This window comes from Eublepharis macularius, chromosome 6 (assembly GCF_028583425.1).
Source record: "Eublepharis macularius isolate TG4126 chromosome 6, MPM_Emac_v1.0, whole genome shotgun sequence".
Classification (NCBI taxonomy): Eukaryota; Metazoa; Chordata; class Lepidosauria; order Squamata; family Eublepharidae; genus Eublepharis; species Eublepharis macularius.
Window position 1 is genome coordinate 106272789 of NC_072795.1, and position 19210 is coordinate 106291998.

The following is a 19210-nucleotide window of genomic DNA, read 5'->3' on the forward strand; positions in this document are numbered from 1 at the left end:
TGGTTTGTGGGGCATTTAAAGAGCCCTGCCCCTTGCACATGGCAGGAAAGGGCTCTTTAAACTATCAGCTGGCAGGCGGCAGGGGGGCATTCCCTGATAGTTTAAAGGAATCTTTAAGGGGCCACTAAAAATGAACATGTTTGTGAACAGGGTCATGTTTGTTACTGTTCGTTGTTCATTGTTCATGGACGGCAACAAACAATGAACAGCTTGTTCGTTTTTTTCCGATCGTGCCCATGTCTAGTTCTGAACTACGGTAGGCAGTAAATAACATAGTGTATTCCTTTAAATAGTATTACTCATCAAATAGCATGCTGTAAAATATGTCAGAACCTTGTTGTATAGTAAATCTTTTGATTTGGACATCTTACAGGACATTAACGGCAAAAGTTGCTATTCATAATGCAGGCAGGCATTATGCCTGCATAATGACTTGTCTTCTGTGTTTTTAAGCCTATGTAATAAACTGAAGGTGCTTATAAATCTATGTTACTGAAAGACATGAGATCAGAAAGTATGAAGGATATTAAATGACAAATTTCCTTGGTAATCTTTATTGGTAAACTTAATAAAAAATCTCCTATGCACTATAGCCTAAAAATAAAATATTAATTACCACTGTAGTAATTCCCAAACGATCTGTGGGAACCCAATAATGATAAATTGATCCTATAAGTCCAAGCACCTATTCATATAGTTCGACCCTACCTCTGTGCAGCTTCAGCTGCTTAAGGAGGGGGTCGGCATTTGCTCTCCTGCAGGGAGGGAGAGCAGAGCTTTCCCGGGCATACGGGGCTTTGCAGAGTGGGCGGAGCTAGCAGCCGTTTTAGGCGGCTCAGCCCACTCTGCAGCAGTCGTTTCCAAAAGCTCGGAGGGAATGGACGTGTCCCTCTGCGAGCGGGAGCGGCTGTGTAGGGCTTTGCCGGGTGGCGGCGGAGCTTCCCGGGATAGAGGAGAGCGGCTGCAGCATTGTGCTGCACGGAAGGCGGCGGCGCGGCGATCCGCTCTTCCCGGGGCAGCAGCGGACGGCGGCAGCGTCGGGCTGCACGGAGGCGGTGGCGAGTAGCAGCGCGCCCAGAGCAGGAGGCCTCCTTGTGCCAGCTGGCGCTAAAGGCGTCCCTGCAAGGTCGGGCGTCAGCCAGCTTTCTGTGGGGCCGTGGGTTGCTCTATCGGCACTGGGTTGGGAGGCTGACTGTGGCTTCCTTCGCCTTACGGGGGCCTGGGCTTCTAACAGGGGGCTTGAGTTGGGAGGGGAGGACCCCCCCCCCGCTCTCCCATCACCCCATATTAGCCGGCCCGGGGGAGTGGTGCTCACCCCCCCCCTCAATCCCCAGTTAGAGGGACTATTGGGGCTCGCTGGCATTGTGAGGGGGTGTTGTTTGCAGTGCTGTCTGGAGGAGACGGGGAGACAGGAAGAAAAGGGAGAGGTCTTTCCAACCTCCATTCAGGAGTTGGAGTGGCTGGCAGCCATTTTGGTTGCAAGTGTGGTTAACTTGTGGCGGCCATTTTGTGTACTTTTGGCCCGATTGAGGGAATATGCCTTCCAAAAAAGGGGGTGGCCCTTCTAAGGGCAAGAGGCCTGCTCCTAGGGCCCCGGCCAAACGGCCTGTCGCTGGGGGCTTATCCTCGGATGAGGATGCGGAGGTTGGGAGCCAACAGGATATTTTGAGAAGGCTGGCTGCTTTAGAGCAGGGTAAGGGTATTGCTGCTGGGCCCATAGCGGGCAATGAACGTTCCAGGCCAGTTAGGGGGGCATCTAGGGATGCTGTAAATAGACAAATTTTGAGACGTCTTTCTATCCTTGAGGGCTCTGCAGGAGCAGGGGCTGGTGAGTCCAATGGAACCAGGGTGTCAGCGGCTCAAACCAGTGGACCGGAGCAGCAGTTGGTGGACCTGGAGCATGATGAAGCAGTGGATCCTGAGCCGGTGGCACTGGCAGTCGAGCCTACGGATAGTGCCGGTAAGGATGCCACACGACAGAACACTTTCCCTTGGCCTTGGGGGCCTTGGGGTCATACCGAGGCTCGGGGGTCTCAGACGCCTGGTGCTGGTGGCTACCCACAGTTACCTGTGCCATGGGCGTCAGGGACTCAAGGCCAGTGGTTTGGAGCTGGGTCAGGGGTAGCAGGTCCCCAGCAGGGAGCCCCTTCTCATTTGGCTTGGGGCGGAATGGATGCTATGTGGGGGCAGCCTCAAACTGGCATTTGGCCTGGCTTCCAGGGTGCTCCCTGGGGTTTTTATCCTTATTCCCCTCTAGCTTATGGTAACGTCCCCTTCAATGCTCTCCCATTTGGCGACACTGCGCTGCCACTGGGGGATCATTTAACGCAAGCTACACATGACAAGATCATCAGGGGCGAGTACGTTGACGTCTTTTCCCTTCTTTTCTGGGAGTTGGAAAAGAAGGACAAAGATGAGTTAGATGATCGGGATAAGGAGAGACTCAAGAGGAGGCATGTGGATAGGAATTGGCACAATTGGCTTCCGGGTTTCTTAATTTATGCTGGGGTACTGGTGAGGGCTCAGCCTCATCGGGCGGCTGCCCTCTTTCAATATTTAGACATCATTTACAAGGGTTATACTGGCTTCTCAGGTGCTGCTTGGATGCAGTATGATGAGGAGTTCAGGATGAGGGCTGCTCTTAACCCCAGCATTCCTTGGGATAGGGTTCACCAGCAACTTTGGTTGTCGGTGATGACTCCGTCTAAGCCAAATGTGGGTGACCGCTCGGACAGCGGCCACGTTGTACAGCGGTCAGCTTCTTCCTCTGCATCCCACACCCGCTCTGTTGCGGGGCAGCCGGTTCAACCCCGGCTGTTGTGTTGGGAGTTTGCCTTCAAAGGGGCATGTGCTCGTAAGCCTTGCCGGTTCAGGCATGAATGCCCCTCCTGTGCTGGTTCCCACCCTTACAATTCCTGCCCCAAAGCAAGACAGGGAGGTGCCAGCCGGGGATTTGGGGGCGGCGGAGCCAACAAGCAGCAGGCTCCTGGAAAAGGGACCCAGCCCAATAAAGCTGAAGGTCCTTAGAAGGCTTTTGCAGGCTTACCCGTGCAGGCAGGATGCTTGGTTCTTGTTGCAAGGTTTTTCTATAGGTTTTAGGATTCCAGTTCAAGGGGATCGTTCGGCTTATATGTGTTCTAATTTGCGTTCCGTGGTGGGTATGGAGGACGTAGTGAGAAATAAGATAGCCAAAGAGTGTGCGGAGGGCCGAGTTTTGGGCCCCTTCAACACCCCCCCGGTTCCCAATCTGAGGGTTTCCCCATTAGGTGTAGTGCCTAAGAAGGCGGCTGGGGAGTTCCGCCTGATTCATCATCTCTCTTTCCCCAGAGGTGAGTCTGTGAACGACGCTATTCCTGAGCATCTTTGCTCGGTTCGCTATACGTCGTTTGATCAGGCGGTCAAGGTTGTGCGCCGATGTGGTTTGGGGGCGGAGTTGGCAAAATGCGACATTAAGTCTGCTTTTCGCCTTCTCCCAGTACATCCTGATGACTTTGAGTTGCTGGGGTTTGCTTTTGAGGGGAAGTTTTATATGGATCGGGCCTTGCCTATGGGCTGTTCCATTTCTTGCGCAACATTTGAGCGTTTCAGCTCCTTTTTGTAGTGGGAACTACAGCGCAGGGCGCATAGCCGCAACTCCTGTCATTATTTGGATGATTTTTTGTTTGTTGGGGAGGCTGGTACCGGGCAGTGTGCCCGGCTGTTGTCTCTCTTTACATAGCTTTCAGAGGAGCTGGGCGTTCCTTTGGCAGGGGAGAAAACAGAAGGTCCTTCCCAGGTATTAATGTTTTTGGGAATTGAGATTGATACTGTGCAGCAATGTTTCCGTCTCCCCCCTGAAAAGGTCTCTGACCTCAAGATTAGGCTTCACGAATTTAGGGCCAAGCGTAAAGTGTCCTTGGTAGAGATACAGCAATTGGTTGGCCATTTGAACTTCGCATGTAAGGCGGTTTCTCCGGGTAGGGCCTTCTTGCGGCGTCTGTGTGATGCTATGGCGGCCATTCGGGCGCCGCATCATCACCTTCGGGTTTCTAGGGGGATGCAAGAGGATCTGGACGTTTGGTCTAACTTCCTTGTGGGTTATAATGGGGTCACTTTCTGGAGGGACGACCTGCTTCTAGAAGCAGACCTTCAGGTCATGTCCGACGCTTCAGGCTCTACCGGTTTTGGGGTTTATTTCCGCAGGCATTGGTGCGCGGCGGAGTGGCTGCCTGAATGGCACGCGGTGGGTCTGGATAAAGACTTGACGTTTTTAGAATTTTTTCCCATTCTCGTGGCTGTACACCTCTGGGGGGAGGAGTTTGCCAACCATGTTGTCCACTTTTGGTGTGACAACATGGCTGTGGTGCAGGTGGTTAATTCCTTATCCTCTAAATCTGAGCGGGTTATGAGGCTGGTCCGTTCCTTCACATTGCTGTGTCTTAAGCTGAATATTTTGTTTAAAGCCAAACATGTCCCCGGGGTGAGCAACGGTGTGGCAGACGCTTTGTCTCGCCAACAGATGGCGCGTTTCTGGCAGCTTGCCCCGGAGGCGGACCAGGTACCAGCACAGATGCCCTTGGAACTATGGCTCCTTGGGAAGCCGAAGCCTTCAGGGCCATAAGTCTCGCAGTGGCTCCTAGCACGCGCCGGAGCTACGACAGACCGGTAGGGCAATTTCTGGGGTTTAGGAACACGGAGGGCCTGCAGCAGACTTGGCCCATCCCTGTTGACCATGTGATACGTTTTTGCATTTATCAGAAAGGGCGTGGACTGGCGGTTAAGTCCATAAGGGGCCAGTTATCTGCGCTTGCCTTTATGAGAAAGGCTCGGGGGTTCTCGGAGGCCACGGGGGACTTTCGAGTTCGGAAAATGTTAGAGGGTTGGTCACGTGAGGTTGGTCCTCGCGTCGATTCCAGGGAACCTATGTCACCTTCAGTCTTGAAAGGACTGATCTCTACTTGGGGTACTGTCTGCAGCTCTGAATTTGAGGTCCGGTTATTTCATGCGGCGGCCCTTACGGCCTTTTTTGGGGCTTTGCGCATTAGTGAATTGGTGTCTCGGTCTAAGACTGACAGGTCTGATCGGGCTATCAGGGCTGGGGATGTTGAGTTTATAGATGGTGGGGTTTCCATTTTAATCAGGAAATCCAAGACTGATCAGAAGCAGAGGGGTGTGACCCTTACATTGGGGTCCTGCGCTGATCGGGATTTGTGCCCAGTACGTGCTCTGCGTAGATATATACGAGTCAGAAAATCCGATCCTGGGGTTTTATTTTGTCATGTGGACGGGTCGCCCTTGACACGTTATCAATTCTGGACAGTTACGCAGAGAGCGTTGGCCAAATTAGGGTTGCTGGGGGTTAAGTTTGGTACCCATTCATTTAGAATTGGGGCAGCATCCACAGCGGCTGCAATGGGGTATTCACCACGGGCTATTCAGGGGGTAGGCAGGTGGAAATCCGAGGCTTATAGGTCCTATGTTCGCCCTTTACCAAAGTTTTAAGAGTTTACTAATTGATGTTTTCCTAGGTGCTGTGTCTCGCCGGGAGAAGCGACGGATTTTGATCTGCGGGCACAGCATGGTGTTTTGGGCTGCCCACCAGGCCAGGAAGTCTGCTGTTGGGTCCCAGTTAGGTCTCAGTGAGTGGGCTTCAGTTGAATGGTTGGGCCTGCGAGGCCTGCGTTGGCCTGGTTTGTTGCCGTTGTTATTTGAGCAGCGTAAGGGGCCAATACCGCACATATTGGTCATTCATCTGGGTGGGAATGACCTTGGGTTCATTCACGGTAGGGCTCTATCCTTGCAGGCCAAGTGGGACATGCAGGATATTTTGATACGGTGGCCGGGGACTCTTATAATGTGGTCAGCCATGTTGCCTCGCAAGGTGTGGCGCGAGGCAATGGACAGGCAGGCCATTGAAAGGGCCAGGATGAAGGCCAACAGGGCCATTCAGAAGGCCCTTGGGGAAGGTTTAGGGGTTTATTTACCTCATCCCAGGATCAGGGCCATGGTTGCCGGCCTCTACCGTAGTGATGGAGTGCATCTGTCGGAGGCCGGCAACGAGATTTTCCTCAACGACTTGCGGCAAGGGCTTAGGTTGGCCTTAGGCCAATAGTGGGGCGCAGAGGGTCTAAGCAGAGGCTTGGCCCTTGCGTTGGCGGGATTGAGTTGGGATTTAGGCAGCGGGCTGGTGAGCACCCTTGGCGCTTCCCTTGTGGGAAGAGGGGTCTGCTAGGAGCGGTACTGCTTGTGACGGCTGCCAGCGCGCGTGGGCAGGCTGCCTAGGTCAACCCCATGTGCAAGTCCTGCCTCACTGCTGCACGGCTGAGGATTGGGAGCTTGGAGGGGAAACCATGTTGCCTGGCTGGCCGGGTATCCTAGCCATCTCTTGGGATGGCTTGCACCCGGGGCTTCGGGGCTCGCCCAGACAGGTCAAGGTGGGGGTCAAAGGGTGACCACGTGGCTTGACCTGTACCGCTTACCCTTGCCGCAGTTGGGTTAATGTTAATGTTGAGTTTAATTAATAAAGTGGCCCTTAGATCCAACAACGTTGTCTGTCTCTTCATTCCCAATGGGGGAGCAATTCGACCCTACCTCCGTGCAGCTTCAGCTGCTTAAGGAGGGGGTCGGCATTTGCTCTCCTGCAGGGAGGGAGAGCAGAGCTTTCCCGGGCATACGGGGCTTTGCAGAGTGGGCGGAGCTAGCAGCCGTTTTAGGCGGCTCAGCCCACTCTGCAGCAGTCGCTTCCAAAAGCTCGGCCCACCCTCCTCGCCCTGTTTTTGGTGTAGGTTTTCACCGGTTGCCGTTGTTCGGAGCCAGGTAGGAATTTTTTCCTTTCATCCTGATTGGCCCTGGATGGGGTTTTTTTCGCCTACCTTACACCATAGCAGGGGCTGGGGAATTGGCTTAGGGTGGTGCTGTTAGGAGTCCTGGCGGGATTGAGTTGGGATTTAGGCAGCGGGCTGGTGAGCACCCTTGGCGCTTCCCTTGTGGGAAGAGGGGTCTGCTAGGAGCGGCTGGTACTGCTTGTGACGGCTGCCAGCGTGCGTGGGCAGGCTGCCTAGGTCAACCCCATGCGCAAGTCCTGCCTCACTGCTGCACGGCTGAGGATTGGGAGCTTGGAGGGGGAACCATGTTGCCTGGCTGGCCGGGTATCCTAGCCATCTCTTGGGATGGCTTGCACCCGGGGCTTCGGGGCTCGCCCAGACAGGTCAAGGCGGGGGTCAAAGGGTGACCACGTGGCTTGACCTGTACCACTTACCCTTGCCGCAGTTGGGTTAATGTTAATGTTGAGTTTAATTAATAAAGTGGCCCTTAGATCTAACAACGTTGTCTGTCTCTTCATTCCCAATGGGGGAGCAATAGCTGGTCCACCTGTTGTATCTCTGCATGATTTGCTACACTGTCCTTGACTTAAAGTCAGCTTCTTGATCCATTTGCACCCAGTGCAGAGACAGATGAGAATTATGCTCTTCCTTGAGGAATCTGATTAGCACAATAAACCATGCAGAGGCACAGCAGGCAGTCTCCTGTGTTGAACAGGCATCATTTCTAATGCAGAGGTGCTGTAACAATATGAGTCTCAATGAGAAAGGCAGGCTATAAATAATGTAAATAAAAATAAAGACTTGCCAAAGACTTGCCAGCCCTGTCATCAAAACAGTGACTCTCATAACATAAAGATTTGGGGGTGTAAATGTGAAATGTGTTTCCAATTTTTATATATAAAAGGGTACCTCAGCTGCCAGAAATTTTGAAAAGTACTTTTCTGTGTCATTCAACATGCATTAATATGAAATGCTGAGGAGTTATTAGTAAACATTGCAACATGAAGTATAGAGTGTGGCAGGATGAGGAGTTTTTAGAATGTGTATCACCTTTCACAGTATTGGCATGAGGTTTTCTCTGAACACCTTTGATTACAGCTAAAACAACTAAATTCCTCTGGCCAACCATTCCCAGGCATTAGGGAAAGCTTAATCTGTTTGAAGTAATGACTATTATACAACAGTCCCTGCCTGAATATAATCAGTCACATACCGGCAGAAACTATGAGGTCATATTAGAAAGATTACAAATGCAAACTTGGCTGATCTTTGTAGAGCGTGCTATACTTGGAAACCAAACTGAGCTGAAACTGAGCGTATCAAAGCAGGAATCATAACAGCTTCCCTTGGCAGTCTACTGGCATACATTCCTTTCCTAGACATTCAAAGGAATCCCCATCTGTATGAGAGTGGCATGAGTCAGCTGTGATTTGCAGTTAAAATGAACAAGCTAATTTTGATGGATGTCAAAGGATAAATTAAATCTCTTTTTAATAGACATGTGCCATTTACTTTTGAAACCCATTATTAATGGCAGTGTTGAAAGAGTTAACTTGGGGTTAACTTGCAAGATCTAGAGATGCCAGTCCCCAGATAAGAATTCTCAAGGTTAAAAGCAATGCATGTATCAAACAGTCTTGAAGGCAATGCACTTTCCTTGATGTCCTCCCCCTGTGAAGCTGAAAGTGCTTCTGCTCAGCCCTAATGCACTCACTGGGACAGCAAGACCATATCAGTCTACATCACTCACTACTTAGGTTGTCAATTAAATGGAGTTACCTCATTAACCAAACAAAATAGAACCATACTTAAGGCTACACTACTATTCTAGAATAGAAATGGGCAGGAAATGGGAAAAAACCACAATGAGAGTTTCGTGTTTCATTGCATTCCATGAATCACGGAACGTGAACTTCCATGAAATTGTCCCATTTTGCGATACAATTCATTTTGTGATTCATCAGAACCTGGGGCACTTCAACGGCCCCCTTCATACCCAGAGATACTAAAGTCACAGGGAGACTTCAGCAAACTTTCCTCCAGCCACCATCCAAGTAGCTCTCTTCAGGCTCTCTTTGCTGACTTTTCCCTCCCGTCCTCCTGCTTTCTGCCGCTGCTGGAAGAAAAGTCAAGCAGAGTGGATCTGCTTAGGTTTTCTTCTCTTCAGGTTCTCTTTGCTGACTTTTCCTTCCCATCCTCCCATCCTCATGTCCACACACCCCCACCTCCAAGTTCTTGAAGGAAAAGCTGGGCAGAGTGGATCCACTCAGGATCCACTCCAGGGAGCTTGGGTGCAGGGGGTGGGAAGGCATGTCAGAGCAGCAGGAGGACAAGAGGTAGAGAGCCAGGGAAGGGTTCCTGAAGCTGGCAAGCAGCAAGCAGTGGCAGAAGGAGCTGCTGAGACTCCCACCACCATCCCATTCTTAAAAATGGAGAAGGGAAACAGAGGGGGGAAGGAGTCTCTGACTACAATTCCCAGGTAAACTTGCGCAGACCCGCATTTCTCACCTCTCAGGTTGGCAGGGAGAGCTGCTTATCAAGGTTATGTGGACTAAGATTGGGGTTTCCATGGCAACAAAAGGTCTGCAGACATTCTGGGCCTATGTTGCCTAGGGAGTCAATGGATCAACGACAGCCTGTCTGGCAGCATGAAGCATTCACAAATCAAATGAATCAGCCCCCAGAGTTGTGGATTTCATGAAAACGCGGCCCCACGAAACGCGTTCTCACGATACATGAATCGGCCCAATTTGTCGCAAAATTTGATTCGTATTTTGATTCGTGCCCATGCCTATTCTAGAAACATACTTCCATGTCAATATGCATGAGACTTCAAGATGAGAGGATCGAATAAGAGACATTATATAATCACAATCACTTAGCCCCTGAGATTTTAAAGTAGTGAACTGCTGACATTCCTACACCATAACATTCCTTTTTCTACTTTCAGATCTTTTGAACTGGAAAAATGCTGTTGCCTCTTTTGGCCCAAGTACTTTAAGCTTAACATTCTCTACTGAATGCTAATGTTAGTTTTTCCATATATTTCCATTTATTTCCAAAATCCTTTGCAGGTGAAATATCTCTATGGCAGATCAAGCCAAATAGATGCTGCATCTACGTGCACGCATTTCTCATCTAAACACCACTAATCTTTCACCATATTCAATGAGTAAAATGGCAAGTATAATGTATTTTATCGTAAATAATTGGGGGTAGGTGGAGAGGATAAATATTATATAATTTTAATATTCTGCTATATATTCTGTTTTTGATATCATGTCTATCCTCTAATGTTACTTTTTGTTATATTATTATGTAGTTCTAATAATTTGTTACATATTCTGTTTTCAATATTATATTTACTGTCTAATGTCAGTTTCTGTTATATATTCTGCTTTTGATATTTTTTCTACAGTTAAATGCTATTTTCTGTTTTAATAAAATAATTTTAAAAGAAAAAAAACAATTGTTTGTTTAATGTACAAACATGATGTACATGTTTGTTTAATGTACAAAATGAATTAAATGTGGCTCTACAATTTTCTTTAGAAGTTCAATGTATTCTGGAGCCAACATAATCCAATAGTCTTATCACACATGATAAAAAATAATTGGTCACCTCTTTTGGAAAAAATAAGGGATGGCCTTCATATATCATGTGTTTGACAGCTATGAACACAAACAGAAATCTGTTGTGCTTTAAATTGCTGAGGTGATGCTGAGAAGATAAAATAGATGATGGATGTCACTGAAATGACTGTACCTATATGACATCAAGTCACTCGTTTATAAATGTAATTGTCACTTAGCAACTTCTAGCAGTGAGTAATGCCAATGTATTAAGATGCACAGTTACTATCATAACTACTGCTGATGTGAACAAATGGAACTTCCAGTGAGTTCTATCATTGGAACTTTGGCTTCCATGATGGTAGTGGTGAGAAATGTGGGTGTTTCTGCCCAATCATGGGAAATCAGATGCACTGTTCTACATGATGTTGTCATAGTGCTAGGTACTTGTGCACTGGTTCACCTCCAAACTGTACTAGGGTTCCAACAAAGATAAAAAATGGATTGAGGTCTAGTGCTAACTATGAAAGAACTGAAAACAAAGTAGCATATTAAAAATATGCTCTTTATGCCATGTGAAGTGGTGAGAATAGGGTTGCTTTAGTGTGGTCTGGTGGTAACTATTTACCAGAGACCTTCCCTATTTCTTGGTGCTCAGTTAAATAAAAGTGTCCCAATTTTATATTTACCTTTTTGAGTTAATGAAGATGTTGCCTTTAAAAAATATATTGTTAGTGTGCAGCACACACACGTGCCACAATTCTTCATATTTCAGGTGTGTAGAAGCAAAATAGTTTTTGAGGGTTATGACAGCTGCATCTGTTTTTTAGTGTGCATATTAAGGCACTTGGACACCAAAGACCAGTGCAGTGCTTTCCTTCTATCCCATCTTGTACCTCTATATAGCTAGCTCTCCAGCCAGTAGATGTTACTGCAAGTGTTTAAGTTGACACTACAATTAGATCCATTGTGAGCAGAGATACTGTGAACTTCATGGAAAACGTGTTTGGCACGTGAACATTCTGTTTGACAGTCAGGATCATATGTAAGCTGAACTGCAGACCTCCTTGCCTCACCACCTTCTGCTCTGAGCACTTGCTGAACAGCTTCGTACAACAGCTGTGATTGCAGATTTCACTCCTTTCTGCTTTTGTATCTGCACAACAGAGGTGAATTGGCCATTATGGGTACTACTGAGACATCTCCTGGTGGGCCTCCCTCCTCAACTGGGCCAGGCCAGCCAAGGTGCAGAAGGCCTGTGCCCCACCCACCTGGCCCTGTCTGCCTCATAGGAAATGGTGTCCAGCCTGCCCAAGCCCTGCCCAAGCCAGGAGAGACAAGCTATGTGTGGGTCATCATGTGAGGAGGTACCTGACACTTGGGTAAGCAGGCTGCCCTTCATCCTTCCTTTAGAAGATGGGGCCCAGGTAGGCAGACTGCCTTGCCTCCCTTCCTTCCTTTGGGGAGGGGCAGAGCCAGATCTAGCAGGGGAAGAAGTGAGGCCATTTTCCAGTGTTTTCCCCTCCCAGTCCACCCTGCTGCACCTGCACAATGAATGCACGTTCTATTCCTCTGTCTTTTTGTAGGACTTGTTTAGGACATGCTTCTTAAGAATCGTGATAAAGGGAACTAGGCATTTTCTTTGTAATCTGCACAAAGTTGGGTGTGCATCATACAACTCATCTGACAAGCCAGCAAAGTAAACTGAGATTTGGAAGTTACCAAATTCTGGGCAAGTCATAGTAGTCTGGTCTTTGTAGTTTATCCTAAGTGGACTTATTATAATGAATGGGTGTACAGAGATGGAGCAAAGGGGTGACTTTACTTTTTTTTATTCTGGGGGCTGAGAGAGCCATTGATTATTTCTTGGTTGCTTTCAAGTTCTTATATTTGATCAGAAGCTTAGCTGTCCAAGATTTTAGGGATGGCAATCACTTTCCTGCCTCTCTTTCTATGATGCTACCTATCAAATGTAGCCTCCCAGTTAGTGAACAAGAACAACTGCTGCAACAGGGTAATGAAATTTGCCATTCTTATTGGTCTGGTCTCAGTAAATAGAAGAAAATGTCAGTTGTATGTTGCATTCGACAGAAGTTGGTTTTATCAGGAACTTTCTAAATTTTATTTTACTAAGCTGTCTATCAAGTTGTTATATAACCTTTTTATCTAAGTCCATATAAGCATATGAGTACATCTGAGTCAACAAACAGAAATAAATGGTTTGATTCTGAAAGCAAAACTAGAAAAGAATAATTTGGCAACTGTACCAGAAGTTTGAAAGAGATAACACTGTTAATAATCACTTGATAATTACTGGAGTTAAAAAAAAGATACAAACAACTGATTCAGGAAAAAAATGGCAAGAAAAGTATAAGGGATGGTGTCTTCTGATTAAGTCGTTTAACAACAATGATATATCAAGCTTCTGTTCCGTTCCTCCTGTTATTCTATGATAGAGGATATAATGCTTGAGGATCTCCCTAACTGGACTCCGGTATCGAAGAATGATGTATGTATTAACATCTCGCAAATGCATCTCTGTAAGGCCTCTGGCCTGGGTCAGGTTCTGATTGATCTAGCCAAGATAAATCCTGTTTGGTGGAGCAATATATTAGTACTAATCTTCTCATAGATTAACCAGACTGGTGAAATTCCTCCCATTTTGAAGAATTCTGTAATTGTTCCAACTTTAAAAAAGGGGGACATGCTTGATCCTGCTAACTATTGCCCAGTTAGCCTTCTGTCATTGGTCAGGAAGTTATACTCTTTCATGTTACATCTAAGATTGCTGGAATGGATTGAGACCAATAAGATCTTAGGTTGGGAACACATTGGCTTTAGGATTTTCCACCACTGATCACAGTTTAATAATTGATCATTTAGCAGAAAAGTATACAGCCTTCTCAGGGGGGAAAGCTTTATGTGGGTTTTATGGACCTGAAGGGCACATTTGACTCAGTTAGTAGATTCAGCAGTTACCAAATACTTGGGAAGTCATAGTAGTCTGGTCACTGCAATCTACTGGGGAAAACACGTAGACTATGCTTTAATACAAAATGGTTATATTGGGAATTTATCTCATAAATTATTCTTCTGTATGAACATAAACTGAAGATGAACACAAAGTTTGATAGAAATTCTCCTAGTAAAGAGTGATCTATTCTCAGGGAAGAACCTTTTGTATCTTTATGATTCATTTTTAAGAAACGATAATAATATTATATACCACTAGTAATGTGTGATGAGTTCCTTGCATTTTATCAGAAATAATTATGGAGAAACAAAATTCTAAAACAGTGATGCAGCTTGTCATAATTATACCAAGGAGCTTAAAAGGCAGGCCTTTTCCGATTAATTGCAGTTCCATTTAATTTATGAGTAATAAATATTAATAATTAACCTAATAATTTTCCTCCTTGGTCCCCCCCTCCTTGTCTTTGATAAGGCATTATCCAAGCTTAATTAGATAATAAGGTACGAGTGCAACTCCTGAACTGTGCATTAACAACATTTCTGGAAAATGAAGCTCTCCACAGCATTCACAGGTGGCTCTACAGTAAATAAGTTATTCCAGTAAATGCTTAATTCAGTTCCAGATGGCCTTTGAATCCCCCAAATCTCTCTAGAGATTTTACTGGATAATGATACTAACCTATGAAATAAACAGGCTGAGTTAGAACTCATAATAGCACTTGGATTTTTGCATTTTTGAATGTGAGCAGCATTTCTTTCAAGGTAAATTCAGCAAACAGATGAGGTGAATTTTGTGCAAGTTCACTCTTCTGAAGATACGTTGCTTACATGACTAGATAATTCAATTGAGTTACTTGCACAGTTTTGCAAGAAATAATATCACTGGAAAAGTAATTACAGGATTCACAGTTAGGGTTTCTAACCTCTTTCTGTGGCTTGGAGATCTACTAGGGGTATGCATCCCGAAAAGATTCAGGTTTCCTGCTTCAGGTTTACCCGAAGCGGGGGGGGGGGAGATTCAGAAACATCATAATGGTAAAATTATGGTATTTTACTCACTTTGGTATGCTCCATAAATATTCGGAGCATACTGAAGTGGGGGGAGCAAATCCCCTCCCCCCTACCCCTACCCCCAGGGCAACCCATCCACCCCCCACCCCCCGGGGCAACCCCTCCACTCCCTACCCACTTACCTGGCTGGAGGGAGAGGGGGGGTGATCAGCTGGGCAGCAGGCTGTGGCGGCGGCAGTGGCAGCACAAGGCTGTGAGGGCCTGGAGCCAGCTGGCTCCTCTGCCACTGCACTGCCTCCTGAGTCTGAAGGGCAGCTGGCTCCTCTGCCACTGCACTGCCTCCTGAGTCTGAAGGGCAGTGGGGAAGGCCGGAGCCACCGCCTCCAGCCCTTCCTGTCCCTCAAATGGCCGCGGCAGCCATTTGAGGGGCAGGAGTTTTCTCCACCTCCTCCACCACTCCATGGCCCCGTGGGTGGCGGGGAAGGCCAAAGCCACCACTACCGCCAACACCTGCTGCAAAGTTAAGTGGGAGTAGGTGGGTGGGGGTGGGGGGCTGGCACTGGGGTGATGTTTAAAGGGCCCCACCGCTGCTTGCAAGCAGTGGTGGGGCCCTTTAAACTCAGCCCTGAAGCTTTCCAAAGCATTATGAATGCTTCGGAAAGCTTTGATTTGGGATTTCCGAATCGGGGACAGAATGCTGGCCCTGATTCAGAAATCCCAAATCTTTATGGATCGGGCATTTTTTCCAAATCAGATTCCCGAACCACACATGCCTAAGATCTACCAGAATTACACATGATCTTCAGACTATAGAATAAATTTCCCTGAAGAAAATGACTGCTTTGGAGGGTGGACAGTATGACATTATATTCATTGAGGTCCCTCCATTCCCAAACCCTGTTGTCCCCAAGCCCCACCCCCCAAATCTATAGTTGGCAACCCTGGATCCACTGTAGCACAGATTCTTCCTGTGACATAAGAGTGAGATGCCTTGACCAAGGTCAGAATGCTGCACCTCTGTGAGTATGCACTGGAGACAAAGAGTCATACTGTGGACACACCATACGTGTTCTATGGCTTTGGACTGTATAGAGATATAGAGGACAGCTGTTCTGCAGATTCCCCTACACTGTTTGGGTAAACGCAGAACATGGCTTCAGTTGCCCGCAGACACTGACTGGACCACGGTAAGCAAATCTTTAGTTGCACACCCAGCACTGATGGGTGACAGGGGAAACGGCAAGACTACAGAACACACATTACAAATTTGCTAGAGTTAAGAGGCCAAAACTTTATTGGTATACAGCTTATGGAGCATTGGCTTTGCATAGCGCACTGATCCAAGCATTGGCATACCCACCTGCCAGCCAATGACCTCCACACCCCCTCAGCCCACAAGCAGGGGGGGGACTATGGGATGACAGTAGGATACCATCTGCGTGTACACCTCTGTTTGAATCCCTGCCACCTGGGAGCGAGGCTGCCTTGACAGCCCCTGAACTGGGCGTACACCTGCCATGCCTCCCTCACAAGATCCCTTAAGGGAACCCCCCAAAATGGGAAAACTGGGCTTGCAGGCCCCACTTTCCCCACAAAAGGATCCATGCCCAAACTGCCCTACCAAAGAAAGCAATTACAAAGTCCCCAGTAAGCCCTTAAACCTGCAGATATCCTCCCATCCTCCTCAACAGCCAGAAAGTGACCCACCTCCTGTGCACTGGTAATCCTAGGGAGGGATGAGAGGGACGCTGGCAAGAGCCAACTGATGAGGAGGCCCAGCCTGATCTGTCCTAAGTACCCTCTGCATCTCTCAGGTCCGTCACCAGTCCGCTCCCTGCTAAACCTGCTGGCAGGCCCTGATTGGCCAGGTGGAATTTGAATCTGGCAACATGGTGGCTCCCAGAAAACCGCTGGGAGCCACCAGGCCTCCACCATGCTGTGCTCCCCTCACCTCACAGGCTGCCACCAGCTTCCCCAGGTGAGTCTGGGGGCTGGCATTTTTTAAAAGAACTGGGAGAATAGTGTAATGGATATTCAATTATTAATTTTCACCATTGTATTTTAATTATACAAATAGGAGCTTTAGGAATTTGTCAGCAACATAAATATATGATTCTGTTTTGTAGCTAGTGTGACAATGATGTTGACGAGCATGATTTTTTTTTTAAAGCCTGATATTATATATTCCTACTGAAGCTCCATAACACCTTTTATTCCTGGATATATTACCAGCACGCAAATGGTATCATACAAAGGGAGCCACTGTAAATTTGCGATCTCTTAAATTAATATGCATAACAGAGGTTGACAGGAGGCTTTAGTATTTCCTAGTCTCATCACTGGACTCCCAGGAACTCCAGGAACAGAACATTTACATGTTATTTCAGCCTTTCTAATTCCAAACTCATTTGGAGTTTCCAAAGGTTAGTCTCACAATTTAAATAACTAATGCTGAGTGTGTTTCAAATTAACATTTACATTATTGGTATTCCAGCAATGATTACAATAAAATAGACTGAGTCCTCCTATTCTGCAAAACACCCCTCATTTTCTAGGACTTCGAAGCAAATATGCATGAGAAATTTTAGCAATTTTCTCCTTTGTTTCATACAATACATGTCAGGTTATCTATTTTGTAATATATATGTGTTTTAATTATGAAAATATTTCCACAATAGAACTCCCTGCATCTTTTCCTAATGTCCTAATGTCCACCCTCAATTATTGATTGCTTCCTTGTCCAGTAAAGAAGAGATTACTTACTTCTGAATAATACCTATCAGTACCTAGCGGTGTATACCTCCATTAATCTGAACAGGTTGGAGTGAAATGTTTTCTTAGTTTTATATATTCAGAGATTATTTTTAAAAATGCTTTAATCTCTTATCCCTTCTCTTAAGGTCAGTAGAGAAACATAAAATGCAAATATAGTACTGAGCTGCAGTCATATTAAAATAAATTCCTAGTTTATTGTTTTTGAGCTATCTGTCTCAGATAGTTCATGATTATTTTTTCGATTACAGATCCAATAAAATTTTAAAAATACCATGTCAATCATTTGATAATATCATATACCATGATATATATGATCTTCTTTTGAAGTCCTTAATTATGGATGCACATGATCATAATTCTGATATAAGAGGTAACAATATGCTTTCTTTTAAAGTATGGCATGAGAAGTGCAAAATTACAGATGTTGTTTTGCAAAGACAAGTTTTTAATACAAAAGGGAGATACTGTTCCCTCTGTCTAACAATTTTTTATTTATTTAAAGGAATTATTTAAAGTATTTCATATCCTACCCCTCTCCCCAATGGGGACCCAAAATGGCTTTACAAAAGAAACTCCTAATACAATTTAAAGGAACAAAATACAGTATAAATAAGCAGGAATAAAAGGTACACGAAACATTGTTAATTGGTTTGGTATCCACCAGGGAGAAACATCTAATGAGCCAGTGGCTATTATCCCAGCGCATCCTACTGAGTTTTCTGCCCCATATTTTGTTCCTGTAGGTCACTGGGTCCTCATGAACAAGTAGGAGGCAAAGTGGGGGTCTGCAATGAGAGGGAAGAATCAGTGAAAATCAGAAAGGGTGCTTCTTTGATCAGAAAATAAGTGATAGGATACAAGCCAGGATGTGTATATAACCAGCCAGACCAGATACTCAGGAGACCAGTACAAGCATGACCTACCTGTAAAGTTATCTGGCCATCTGCTTCGGAAACAGATTGTTGGACCAGATGGATCTTGGTTGGATCCAGCAAGGCAGTCCTTAAATATGATACTGTGAAGTATTAAGGATTCTAAATTATGAGATGAGCACCCATCATAATTTCCAAACAGAACAAACAATGCATAATTAAAGACAGAACTCTGCAAACTTTTCAGCATCTCTATTCCAGTGTGAGTTTACAGACCTTCCTAATGTTCCACAGGCATGGATTACTTGGCACCAAGCTAGGTCTGCTCTTTAAAAGCTAGTCGTTTTTTCTCTTACATCACCCTGACATTTAAAATCTTTTGGTAAGATTCTCATTTATTATGCATTGTCAGCCTAATTCATTATTTGTGTGACTTCATAGGCAGCAAAAGAAATAATAGATTATATCAACTGCATGTCACTTAATGAAGATAAAGAGTAACTTAATTTCCATATTAATTTCTCAGACTAAAATGACAGTAGGTAGTAGCGTAACATTTGGGGTCAAGTTAATTGTTTCAATCTTGGACGTTTAGACAAGGAATAATTTAGTTTAAGGTTCCATATGCTCTAGATCTGTTTCATTCCCCAGCACCACCACTGTTACACTTGTTCGGAAAGTTAATTGGGGAAGATATTTTAAAAGTTAGAAGGCGCTGCCTTCCTTAAAAGAACAGTTTCCATTTGCCATAGTGATTTATATGTGCACATTACAGAAATGTTGTAACATACATTTCAAATGTCAGCTATGGTATGATGAGTCCCTGGAGTCAATTCTTCCCTTTATTTATGTGTAGGGTCTATAGTTACCATAGAAACAAGTGTATTGTTTCATGTTTGATTTTTAATGCTTTGCCTTTTTGTAGCTTCCAAGTGTTGAAGTTACAAGAGTGTTCCTCTTGTTAAACCTGTGGTCTTGGCACTTCTGGATATGATAGATATACATAGATTATGTAATCTGTTTTCTGTATGTTCTCTACAGAATTAGAGAACAGAATTAGTAAATTCAAAAGGTTTCTTGGGCTTCTACACTGTATGTTCTCCTCTGTAAAGGACCTGGAATACCTTCTAAGATACATTGTCATGATAAAAGAAAGGTAAACCCAAGCTAAACCAACACTTAGACCACAAGGAATAATAGCAC

The 19210-nt window shown here is 45.8% G+C and overlaps 1 protein-coding gene across 1 annotated transcript in view; it reads left to right on the forward strand.

Annotated features, from left to right (window-relative positions):
- Positions 1–19210, forward strand: part of LOC129332771 (cGMP-dependent protein kinase 1-like) — a 692061-nt gene that overhangs the window by 413769 nt on the left and 259082 nt on the right. The gene's annotated exons all lie outside the window — the stretch shown is intronic.